This window comes from Sorex fumeus, unplaced genomic scaffold (genome assembly GCF_029834395.1).
Source record: "Sorex fumeus unplaced genomic scaffold, SorFum_2.1 ptg000122l, whole genome shotgun sequence".
In the NCBI taxonomy this organism is placed as follows: domain Eukaryota; kingdom Metazoa; phylum Chordata; class Mammalia; order Eulipotyphla; family Soricidae; genus Sorex; species Sorex fumeus.
Genome location: NW_026606179.1, coordinates 48874383 through 48885643, shown reverse-complemented (window position 1 = coordinate 48885643; position 11261 = coordinate 48874383). Strand labels below are relative to the sequence as shown.

The following is an 11261-nucleotide window of genomic DNA, read 5'->3' as shown; positions in this document are numbered from 1 at the left end:
ATCCACTTATAAGCAAATTTTATGACTTCATCTTTCCTAACAACTGAATAGTACTCCATTGTGCAGATGTACTAAAGTTTCTTTAACCAGTTGTCTGTTCTCGGGCACTCGGGTTGTTTCCAGATTCTGGCTATTGTGAACAGTGCTGCAATGAATGTACAGGTGCAGATGTCATTTCTTCTGTGCTTTTTTGCACTCTTGGGATGTATTCCCAGAAGTGGTAATGCTGGGTCAAATGGGAATTCAATTTCTAGTTTTTTTTTTTTTTTTTGCTTTTTGGGTCACACTTGGCGATGTACAGGAGGGGTTACTCCTGGCTCTGCACTCAGGAATTACTCCTGGTGGCTCAGGTTGCCATATGAGATACTGGGAATTGAACTTGGGTCGTCCACGTGCAAAGCAAACACCCTACCCACTGTACTATCACTCCAGCCCTTCAATTTATAGTTTTAAAAGAAACATCCATATTGTTTTCCAAAAAGGCTGGACCAGTTGGCATTCCCCCCAATAATGATTAGGAGAGTCCCTTTCTTCCCACATCCACGCCAACACCACTTGCTTTTGTTCTTTTGGATGTGTGCCAGTCTCTGTGGTATGAGATGATATCTCATTGTTGTCATCTCCCTGATAATTAGTGATGAAGAGAATTTTTTCAAGTGCTTTTGGACATTAGAATTTCTTCTTTGAAAAAGTTTCTATTCATTTCATCGCCCCATTTCCTGATAGATTGGATGTTTTCTTCTTGTAGAGTTCAACCAGTGCCTTGTATATCCTTGATATTAACTCCTTATCAGAAGTGTATTGGGTGAATATCCTTTCCCATTTCATAGGCTTTGTATCCTGGTCACTGTTTCTTTTGAGGTGCAGAAGCTTCTTAGTTTAAGATAGTACCATTTGTTTATCTCTGCTTCCACTTGCTTGGTCAGTGGTGTTTCATCTTTGAAGATACCTTCAGCTTCAATGTTGTGAAGGGTTTTGCTGATCTTTTCTTCAATGTACCTTATGGATTCTGGTGTGATGTTGAGGTCTTTAATCCATTTTGATCTGACTTTTGTGCACAGTGTTAGAGGTCTGAGTCCATTATTTTGTTTGTAGCTGTCCAGTTTTGCCAGCACCATTTGTTAAAGAGGCTTTCCTTGCTCCACTTTATATTTCTTGCACCAGCTCAATTCTTAGGAATCACTCCTAGTGTGCTTAGGGGACTGTGCAGTTCTGGGAATCAAACTCATACAAAGCATGCACTCAGCCCAATGGACTATTATTTGTCAAGACCCTTAATTTTTATTTTATTACTTACTTATTTTTTAATTTTTATTAGTGAAACACCATGAGATACAGTTGTAGACTTACAAATTTTCGTGCTTGGGTTTCAATTATACAATGATCAAATACCTATCCCTCCACCAGTGCCCATTTCCCACCATCACGGGTCCCAGTATCCCTCCCACCCCCCATTCCCCCATCCCACCGTGCCTCTGTGGCAGGGCATTCCCTTTTGTTCTCTCTCTTTCCTATTGGGTGTTGTGGTTTGCAAAAGAGGCAATGAGTGGCAATCATGTTTGGTCTATAGTCTACTTTCAGCATGCTTCTCCCATCCTGGGAGGATCCTCCCAGCACCCTTTATTTGGTGCTCCCTTCTCTATCTGAGCTCCCCTTTCCCCTAGCATGTGTGGCTGGCCTCCAAGCCATGGAGCAAAATCTTGATTTTTATTTTTAATACTGATGATTCAAAACTCTTTGTTTAATAAGTTTAAGATCTGGGCATCCTCACGAGCAGTTTCTATTAATATTTTTCTCATTTGGGCACCATATTATTTGCATACATTATTCTTCATTGAAAACTGGTCATTTTAGTAGTGTTATGTAGTTACTCTGGAAAATAGATTCTCCCTCCTTCCAGAGTTTGTTCTTCATTGAAAGTTTGTGTCTTTATTTGCTTTTTAAAAATCTGTATTTTTGAAGTACTGCATTCTTTCTCTTATTGGTCTCTGACATATGTTGTATTAACTTCACAGTCAGGTAGTGATTAACATAAATTTCTCAAATTTTCTGGAAAGGGGAACAAAAGTATTCTTTATCAGTCTTTACAATCTATGTTGGTGCAGAGGCTACTACTGTACCGCAGTCCAGGCTATTTATTTGTAACTTTTAGCCTTCATCTGTTGATGGGGCTGTGCCAAAAGGCAAGCCAGACGTTAAATCTGAGCTTCTCAGGCCTTCTCTGATTAAGTTTCGAGCCCTGGGACTGGGCCTAGGCTTGGACCTGGACCTGGTTCCTAGATTCCCTGGAAATGTGGGTAATTTTCTATAATTTATTTATTTATTGCTTTTTGCTTTACAGCAGGTGATGCTCAGGTTCTGCACTCAGGAGTTACTCTTGACAGTGCTCAGGGGACCATATAGGATGCCGAAGATTAAATCAGGGTCGACAGCATTCAAAGTAAATGCCCTATCCACTGCACTATCACTCTGGCCCCAGAATGTGGGTATTTTTCAAAGCTCTTGTTCTCCTATTCTCCTTAGATGTTGTAATTTTGTTGTTGTTGTTTGTTTTGAGGCCACACCCACCAGTGTTCAGGACTTACTCTTGACTCTGTACTCAGAGATCACTCCTGGCAGGCTTGGGAAACCATATGAGGTACCACGAATTGAACCCCAGTTGTCTGTGTACAAAGCAAGTGCTCTACCTGCTGTAATATCACTTCAGCCCCAACATTGTGATTTTTCCCCCCTTTGAATTCTCCTGAGAGATTGAAAGGTGTTCAGCACACAGGGTCATTTGGAGTCATGAAGGAGTGTCTTGCTGCAGAAAAGGTTCTGGGCTTAGTGCTGGTACAAATCCATACTCTGTGTATATAAAGCACAGGCAAAGGGTTTGATTCTCAGACATTTTTTTTGTGCTTTTACTCTCCAAGCTGCAGCAGAGATGAATTATTCATTGGTTGATGGAGGACCTCACTTCTATCTTCTAAGAGGGCATCTTTGCAGGATGCTGGCTTTCTGCACACTTCTCAGTGTCTCACTGCCTGAAACTCCGGCATCACCTCCAGACTGGGAGCATGGCACAAGGCCCTCTGCCCCCCAGCACCTTCTTGCACTGTTTTCCACTCTGGCTACCTCTTTTTGACAGTTCGGCCTCTCAGTTTAACCACCAGCAGTTTGCTTCCTGTGGAGTTTGAGGCAAGTGCATCTGGATCATGTTGTGTATTCACTGTTTTCCCCCTTTTGGTGGATCTCTAACCTTTTCAATCTTCTTGACTGAGAATGTGTCCTTGATCTAACTTTTTCCTCAGAGTTTTATTTTAAGCTCTTTCCCTTTCTCCTGGCACTGTCTCACTGAGACCTCTGGCTCTCTGGATCCTAATACCTTTACACAAGGAGGAAGGACAGAAGACTGGTTAGGGACACAAGACTGACAAAGCTAGATTTGATTCTTTGTTCATTCACTTGCTGAGTTACCTGGATCAAGTATTTGTCAAGCGAGCAGAAGCAGTGAGTAGGAGACCCTGGGGGTGATTGAAAGCATGCACAGAGAACAGGAGGCCTTGAGTAGGTGGGAGGCTGATGGACCTATCCAGTATTTACGCAGGTTATGGGCAGATATTCATGTCCCTGAATCCCCTGGGCAGTGTCAGTACATTCTATTGAATTCTTAATGACCATCTGGAGAGATCATTCCCAGTTCCAGCCCCCGTACTACAAGGAATGATCCTTGAGCACAGAGCTAGGAGTAAGCCCTGAGCACCACACGGTGTATCTCAAATGCCCCCAGGCCCCCAACCACCCTCTCTAAAAAAATCATCTGGAGAGATGATTACTAATCTGCAAGTTCTAGATGAGGAAACAGGTTTGTAAACTTGACCAGTTAAGTCATCTTTAACAAGGATATATTACTGGAGAGCTAAGGCTGTATTAGAAGTGATTAAAAAGAAAATCTCATTTTACTTATTTGAGAATAGTTTTCTTTGAATTATGAGATGGTCTCCCCCAGCCAAGTGAGGCAAAATCTTCCCCAGCCAAGTGAGGGACTGGAGGAAAAGCTGGTTTCTATCTTACCCCTGCCTCCAACAAGAGCCCAGTCCTCTTTCTTTCATCCCTAAGTAGGGAAGAGGCCCCATATCCAAGCTGAACATTTTCAACAACTCTTGTGGCCACTGGCCCAACTCCTGATGAAACTGAAAAGCATTAGACCCTGGACACAAATATGGAAAGTTTGGATTGGTCGCTTCCAGGTGTCCAAACAGGAGTATATTTACCCCAGAATCAGACACTCCCCACCACCCCTAATTTACAAAATCAAGTCCCAGAATATGGGTCAAATATCTGTTGAAAGTGAGGGTGTATAATGTGATGAAGATGAAAAAGAGGGAAACTTCCAACGACTAGGATGATTGTGATGAGCAGGTGTTGACTGACCTTGTTGAACTGGACTTAGGAAATGATTCAGCAGCTTTGTGGGGGCACATGCCATGCCTCTGGGCCAAGGCCAGGTGCTATCCCCACTCTGGAACTTACTCTGGATCCTCTTAGAGACTGCCATCCTCTTTCCCTGGAATCCTCTTTCCCTCTGCTCCTCCTTGTTCCACCCAGACCATCCTAATGCAGAATGCTCAGGAGCTTGAGCTGGGTATTTATTTAAATATGTTTTTATTTAGGTATGGATACTTCAGAATTCTTTGTTTCCCACCTGTAGTAGAAAATCACACCCTACCTCATACCTACTTCATTTTGGGACTGGATGGATTTCTTTCTTGCAGGCAGTTCTGTGAGCTTCACCTCAGGTGGATGTTTGGGCTTGTCACAATCTGGGCATAGTGGATATATACCATCTGTATTTCTCAGGTATGCTCCGTCTTTTCTGCTGCTCCCACAGGCCACATCTACAGAGCCTGGTGTCCAGTGACCTGCCTTCAGATCACTTCTGCCAAAGTTCAGGACCAGCAAAGACAATGCCAATCTGAGCAGGCTGATTCCAGTCAGGATGCAAGTCATAATTCCTGTGAACCTTGCCCCTGGCCCCTACAATTTTGCCCTCCTACCATACCCCCTTCCCCAGTTAGCCCTGCAGAAGCAGGAGATGGAGAGTTACCACCATTCACCCTGAAAACACCAGAAGGCAGAGATATTATGAGTGGGAAAACCAGATTTTATAATCACACACGGGCCAAAGGGAATATCATAGGATGGTGACCGGTGGGTAGAGACTACTCACTTGCATACCTAGAGTGAATGCTCTACTTTGCTCCTGCAGTGGCAGAGGCTTCAGGGATTTTAGGGGCCTTGTTTTCTTTCTTTTCTGCAGTCTCCTGGGTTGTTTTGTCTGCTTCTTCTGTGGGTTTTCTGAACTTTTTCCAGTAGACAAAAACGATATTCAGAAGACACAGTAGTGCCACTATCATAGCGATAACCTGTGGGACACAAGAACATGGCGGCAAGTTGGATTCATGGTGAAGCCCTGATGCTGAAGATTCATTTGCCCCCAGACCCTACTGCTGGAACCCTGGGATTCCCATGGCCTTCCCTTACCTGCCTTATTTCTGCCCCTCCCCAAGACTTGAGAGAAAGGGTTTTTTGGACACGGTTAGCTTGCTGTCAGAGATGATGCCCAGGCAATGGGAAAGGTCCCCAGTAGGTCCCTGGACCCTGAAGGAAATAATAAAACTCAGAGCAGAAATTAATGAACTAGAGTACAAAAAGTAATCCAAAAGAGAAATGAAATCAAGAGTTCAAGAGTTGGTTTTTTGAAAAAATAAACAATATTGATAAATTACTAGCAAGACACATACCACACATACACAGAGAGAGAGGGAGAGGAAGAGGTAGAGAGAGAGAACCCTGAAAAACCAAATCAGAAAGGGGTTATATCACAACTGATACCACAGAAATTCAAAGGACCATCAGAGATTACTTTGAGAATCTTTATGCCACAAAATGAGGAAACCTAGAATTTATAGAAGTAAAAATTCTTGGATTCTTATAACCTCTTAAGGCTAAACAGAAAGATATACAACATCAGAACAGACCTATCACTTTTGAAGAAATCAAAATAGTAATCAAAAGTCCACTCAAAAACAAAAGCCCAGACCCAGATAGATTTACTAGTGAGTTCTTTCAAACCTTTAAAGAAGCCCTACTGTCAGTTCTTTTCAGACCTTTTTTTTTTTAAATGTAGGAGTACTGCTTTCTATTCAGCCATTGATTAAGTTGATTGAATTGGGCATGAACTCCACATTACTTTTAAAAAAATTATTTTTTTATTATTATTAGCCCGGCAAGCTAGTGAGAGTATCTCGCCCACACGACAAAGCCTGGCAAGCTACCCATGACGTATTCGATATGCCAAACACAGTAATAAGTCTCACAATGTTACTGGGCCCGCTTGAGCAAATCGATGAACAACAGGAGGACAGTGACAGTGACAGATTACTATTTTTAATTGAATCACCATGAGATGCATTTACAAAGCTTTCTGTTTGAGTTTATTCATACAATGATCGAACACCCAACCCTCCACCAGTGCACATCTTCCACCACCCCTAATGTCCCTAGTATCCCCCCTTCCTACCCCTCCCCCTGCCTCTATGGCAAACAATTTCCCCCATACTCTCTTTTGTATTGAATATTGTTATGAATAACATAAAATATCGCATGGCTACAAGAGCTGTGCTGTGCTCCTGTAATTCTAAAATTTTAGATAATTAGGATCTGGAGAAATCTCTGCAATGAGCTGCTCAGTTCAGAGATTCTTTTGTGTGTCTCTGGATCATGGCCATTAAGGAGCTTAAGTAGCAGCCAGAGGCAATTTGTGGGCATGACCTCCAGGGTCCCATGGGGTTGGGGGTGAGAGGAACTGGCTCATCCCCTATCCCTTGAGTCCTGAGTTTGCTGTCACTGAACCCGTGTATCTGCACTTCTCATTGGGTTCTGGAAGTTGGTGGCCACTGGGGCTTTTAGGGGGCAGGTGGAGGGATGATGCTTGTCCCCGTCTGAGTCACTCTGGTGAGGTCAGCCTGGCTTAAAGTCTGAAGGGATTCTGCAGCAAGCTGCTCGATTCAGGGATTATTTTATGTGTATCTGGATCATGGCCTTTGTTTCCATCTTTTCCAGAAAAATAAATTATTGGCATATGCCTTGCAGGGCACACACGCTTGCCTGTAGTGCACCACCGGCCCTGACAGCAGTTTTTGGTCTCTTTCAAGATTTATGGGTCTCTGAAATAAGGTCAATAAATGAGCTTGTATATCTGAGCCAGAAGTGGTTTTTGTGTGTGGCTCCCACGTACCTGAATTTTGGTCGTTTAATTTCTTGGTAAACTTGACCCCAAGTTGTTGGGGTCTGGCCAAAGGCACAACAACAGTTTTGGAGTATCAGGAAGCCTGAACTCACCATCAGACTGCTGATGCACTCGTCCCACAGGTACAGGTTGTCCTGCTGGTGGCACCATACCCATTTCTTTTCCTTTTGTGCATTATGGTTTGCAAGATAGGTGCTAAGAGGTCATGGTATTTGTTCAGGGCATTTAGTATTATTTTTTTCAGACCTTTTCAGGAAATTGAAGAAACACAAACAGTTTCTGTAAAGCAAACATCACCCTGATACCAAAAGCAGACAGAGATGAGAGGGGGGAGGGGAGAGAGAATTACAGGTAGATATTCCTGATGATATGTGACCATTGTTAACAGTTTTATTTTCTTTCATGTTAAATACCATTGGACAGGTTTGTAAGGATGAAAAACTCAGTCGACAACTGCCTCACAGGAGGTAAGAAAAATTCTGCCATGATATTAGCAAAGGTAGCATTGTACTGTAACACTGTCCTTCTATTGTTCATTGATTTTGCTTGAGCGGGCACCAGTAACATCTCCATTGTGAGAATTGTTGTTACTGTTTTTGGCATATTGAATACATCACGGGTAGCTTGCCAGGCTTTGCTGTGCAGGCAGGATACTCTCGGTAGCTTGCCAGACTCTAGGAGAAAATTTATACTTGTAAGAGGCACCATTTTCCCCATAGACTACCTCTTGGCATTTCCTGAATGGGTGGAATTAGCAATCTAAATAAATCATATATCAAGAGGTAACAGCAACAGATAAAATTTAAAAGGTAAAGGTAAAGGCCCTCCCATTGTTCATCGATTTGCTCGAGCGGGCCCAGTAATGTCTCCATTGGAGATTTTGTTGTTACTGTGTTTGGCATATTGAATACATCACGGGTGCCTTGCCAGGTTCTGCCGTGTGGGCGAGATACTCTCGGTAGCTTGCCGGGCTCTCCAAGACGGGCAGAGGAATCGAACTCGGGTCGGCCATGTTGGCTGCGTGCAAGGCAAACGCCCTACCGCTGTTTATTAAATAACATTTACAAGACTCTGAACAATTTTTTAAAAATTTTTATTAGTGAAACACCATGAGGTACAATTGTAGACTTGATCCAGTACCCATCCCTCCACCGGTGCCCATTCTCCATCATTAACATTTTTTTAAAAAATTTTTGTTAGTGAAACACCATGAGGTACAGTTGTAGATTTACAAATTTTTGTGCTTGGGTTTCAATTGTACAATGATCAAACATCCATCCCTCCACCAGTGTTCATTTTCCACCACCACGGGTGCCAGTATCCCTCCCACCCCCCATCCCCCCATCCCACCTTGCCTCTGTGGCAGGGTATTCCCTTTTGTTCTCTCTCTCCTTTTGGGTGTTGTGGTTTGCAAAAGAGGCATTGAGTGGCAATCATGGACTCTGAACAATTCTTGAACTCTTATTAAAACCACAAAAAACAATTCTTTATTTATGAATTTCATGAAGGACTGAATGTGCAACTGACATCTACTTGTAGTGATGTGATAATATACAATTTTTGTCCAGTAGCTGAACAGTTTGTTTTTATTGTTTTGTTTAACCATGAGAGATCATTAAAGGAAAAGCCTATATGATGCTGTACACACACACACACACACACACACACACACACACACAATGGTCATGGTGGGCCATACTACCAATGAAATGGTAGGTAAACAAATCTTTTCTGGTCAAGAGGGAAAAAAAAGAAAGAAATAGTACTCGGCACGCTTCACTCTACAAGATGAATTTCCCTAGAAAGAATCCAATGAAAATGGCTGCAGTCACAACAAGGAGGGAAGGAAGAGGGCTGCTGACATTATCTCTGAAGGATGCAACTGAGGTTGATCCAGGTATATCCAAATGCGCTACCTTTCTGAGTAGTAAGCCTTCATCTCTCAGATGTCGATTTTCTTCTGATAGCTTCATCATTTCTCCTTGAAGTCTTTTATACTCTTCTATGAGTTTTCTTGTTTTAGTATCATTGAGTGAAACACTATGCGATTTTGGCATGGGTCAATCTTGCTTAGATGCATTCAGTGGAATAGCTTTGCTAGGTTCCATATCATTCAATTTATCATTTTCACTGGGAAGTTCAAAAACACATCTCAATTTAGAATCCATTAATTTATCAGGTTTTGCCTTTCCACACATCTTCCATATATGTAATGTTTGGTGGAACAAAAATTGTCTGTACCATAAACTTGTGTTTATTATTTTCATTGGGATCATAGTCAAGAGGCAGAACCATTACTGAAATGGTGACAGTTGTCGGTGTCTTCGTCAACACGAACTTGGCCATGAGCGTTGATTCATTCAAATGCTTAACAACCCGAATCGGACGCTTACGTTTGAATAGATGTGGCTCATTGCTGGCAGTTTCTATCTTCATCATCTATGCACCAGCATCCAACTATGATGAAGAAGAAATTGAGAAGTTCTACATGGAGTTGGAAAGTTCTATAAAGAAGACCACACCTTTTACAAGGTCATTGTTGGTGATTTTAACACCAAGATGGAACCAAGAAGGTTGCATGAAGAACTCCACATCTGGACCGGTGGCCTAGAATGGAATGAACAGGGTGAGAGACTGTCTGAGTTCATCATGTTGACCAAGACCATCCATGGTAGCTCGCAGTTCCAGAAGACTGAATCTAAATTTTGGACATAGGAGTCTCCTGGTGGACAGTTCCACAATGAAATTGCCACATCATATTCAATCGATGGTTTTGCCTAACCAATGTAGCTGTTGTCCCAAAATTCCAAACAGGATCAGACCATCGTCTTCTTCATGCAAAATTCTACTTCATGGAGTGGGGAGAAAGGGCTGCAAAGTTTAAGCTATGGAGTTGTGCCCCCCCAGGAGGGAAAGGGTGTCTGTCTCTTCTGCCATACGCCCCTCCCCCCTGGCGGCATGGTGGCTGCCACCTCAGAGCTTATTGGACAGCCGGGGATGAGCCAGCAGTGACGGGGCAACTGTTGCCTCATGGGATGGGCTGGGGGCAGAATTGGCATGTCCTTCCCACCCCGCCGAGACCACAAGTTGCACCCCACGAGCAGCCATGGATCCAGAGGCACACAAACCAATATCAGAACTATGCAGCCTTTGGCAGAAATCCCTCCAGACTTAATTAGTAAAATATCAGAAATCCAAAATCACGTGGCCACGATCACAGCCACGCGACATAATATCGTCTTCATAACCAGCAATAGAAAACAAATTATTTCACGATGCCTTTTCAGCAGGTCTGATTGTTGGGGTAAAATTCCAAATAATGATGGTGCATCTTCATCCTTCTTGCCCTGCCAAGACCATGAGTTGCCCCCCGTGAGTGGCTCTCCAGCATGGCCATGGTCTCAGAGGCACATGGACCAATCTCAGAACTATGCTGCTTTCGACAGAAATCCCTCCAGACTTAATTAGGAAAATAATCAGAAATCCAAAATCACGTGGCCACGATCGCAGCTGCATGACGTCATATGGTCTTCATAACCAGCAATAGAAAACAAATTATTTCACGATGCCTTTTCAGCAGGGTTGATTGTTAGAGGAAAATTCCAAATAATAATGGTACATCTTTTGCTGAAATAATGAGTGTAAACAAAGTAGAGAGAGTTAAGTGGAAATCATCTGCCTCAAAGGCATGGGGAAGGGGTCTTGGTGGTGGAAAATATGCACTGGTGAAGGGATGGGTGTTTGATCATTGTATGACTGAGACTTAAACCTGAAAGCTTTGTAACTGTTCTCATGGTGATTCAATAAATAAATTTAAAAAAAAAGAAGTGTACAGCACCCAGTTCAAACAAGGTCAGACCCAAACACCTGAAGAATCTGCTGCCAGTACTCATAAATACTCTGTCTCAGCTCTTCACATGCTACCTGTCTGAATGCAAGATTTCAACCCAATGGAAAAACAGCAGGA

General features: G+C 42.8%; 1 pseudogene; it reads right to left on the bottom strand.

Annotated features, from left to right (window-relative positions):
* Window positions 1-9015: 9015 nt before the first annotated feature.
* On the bottom strand, window positions 9016-9640 carry LOC130043707 (vesicle-associated membrane protein-associated protein A-like; annotated as a pseudogene).
* Between the last annotated feature and the right edge of the window lie 1621 nt (window positions 9641-11261).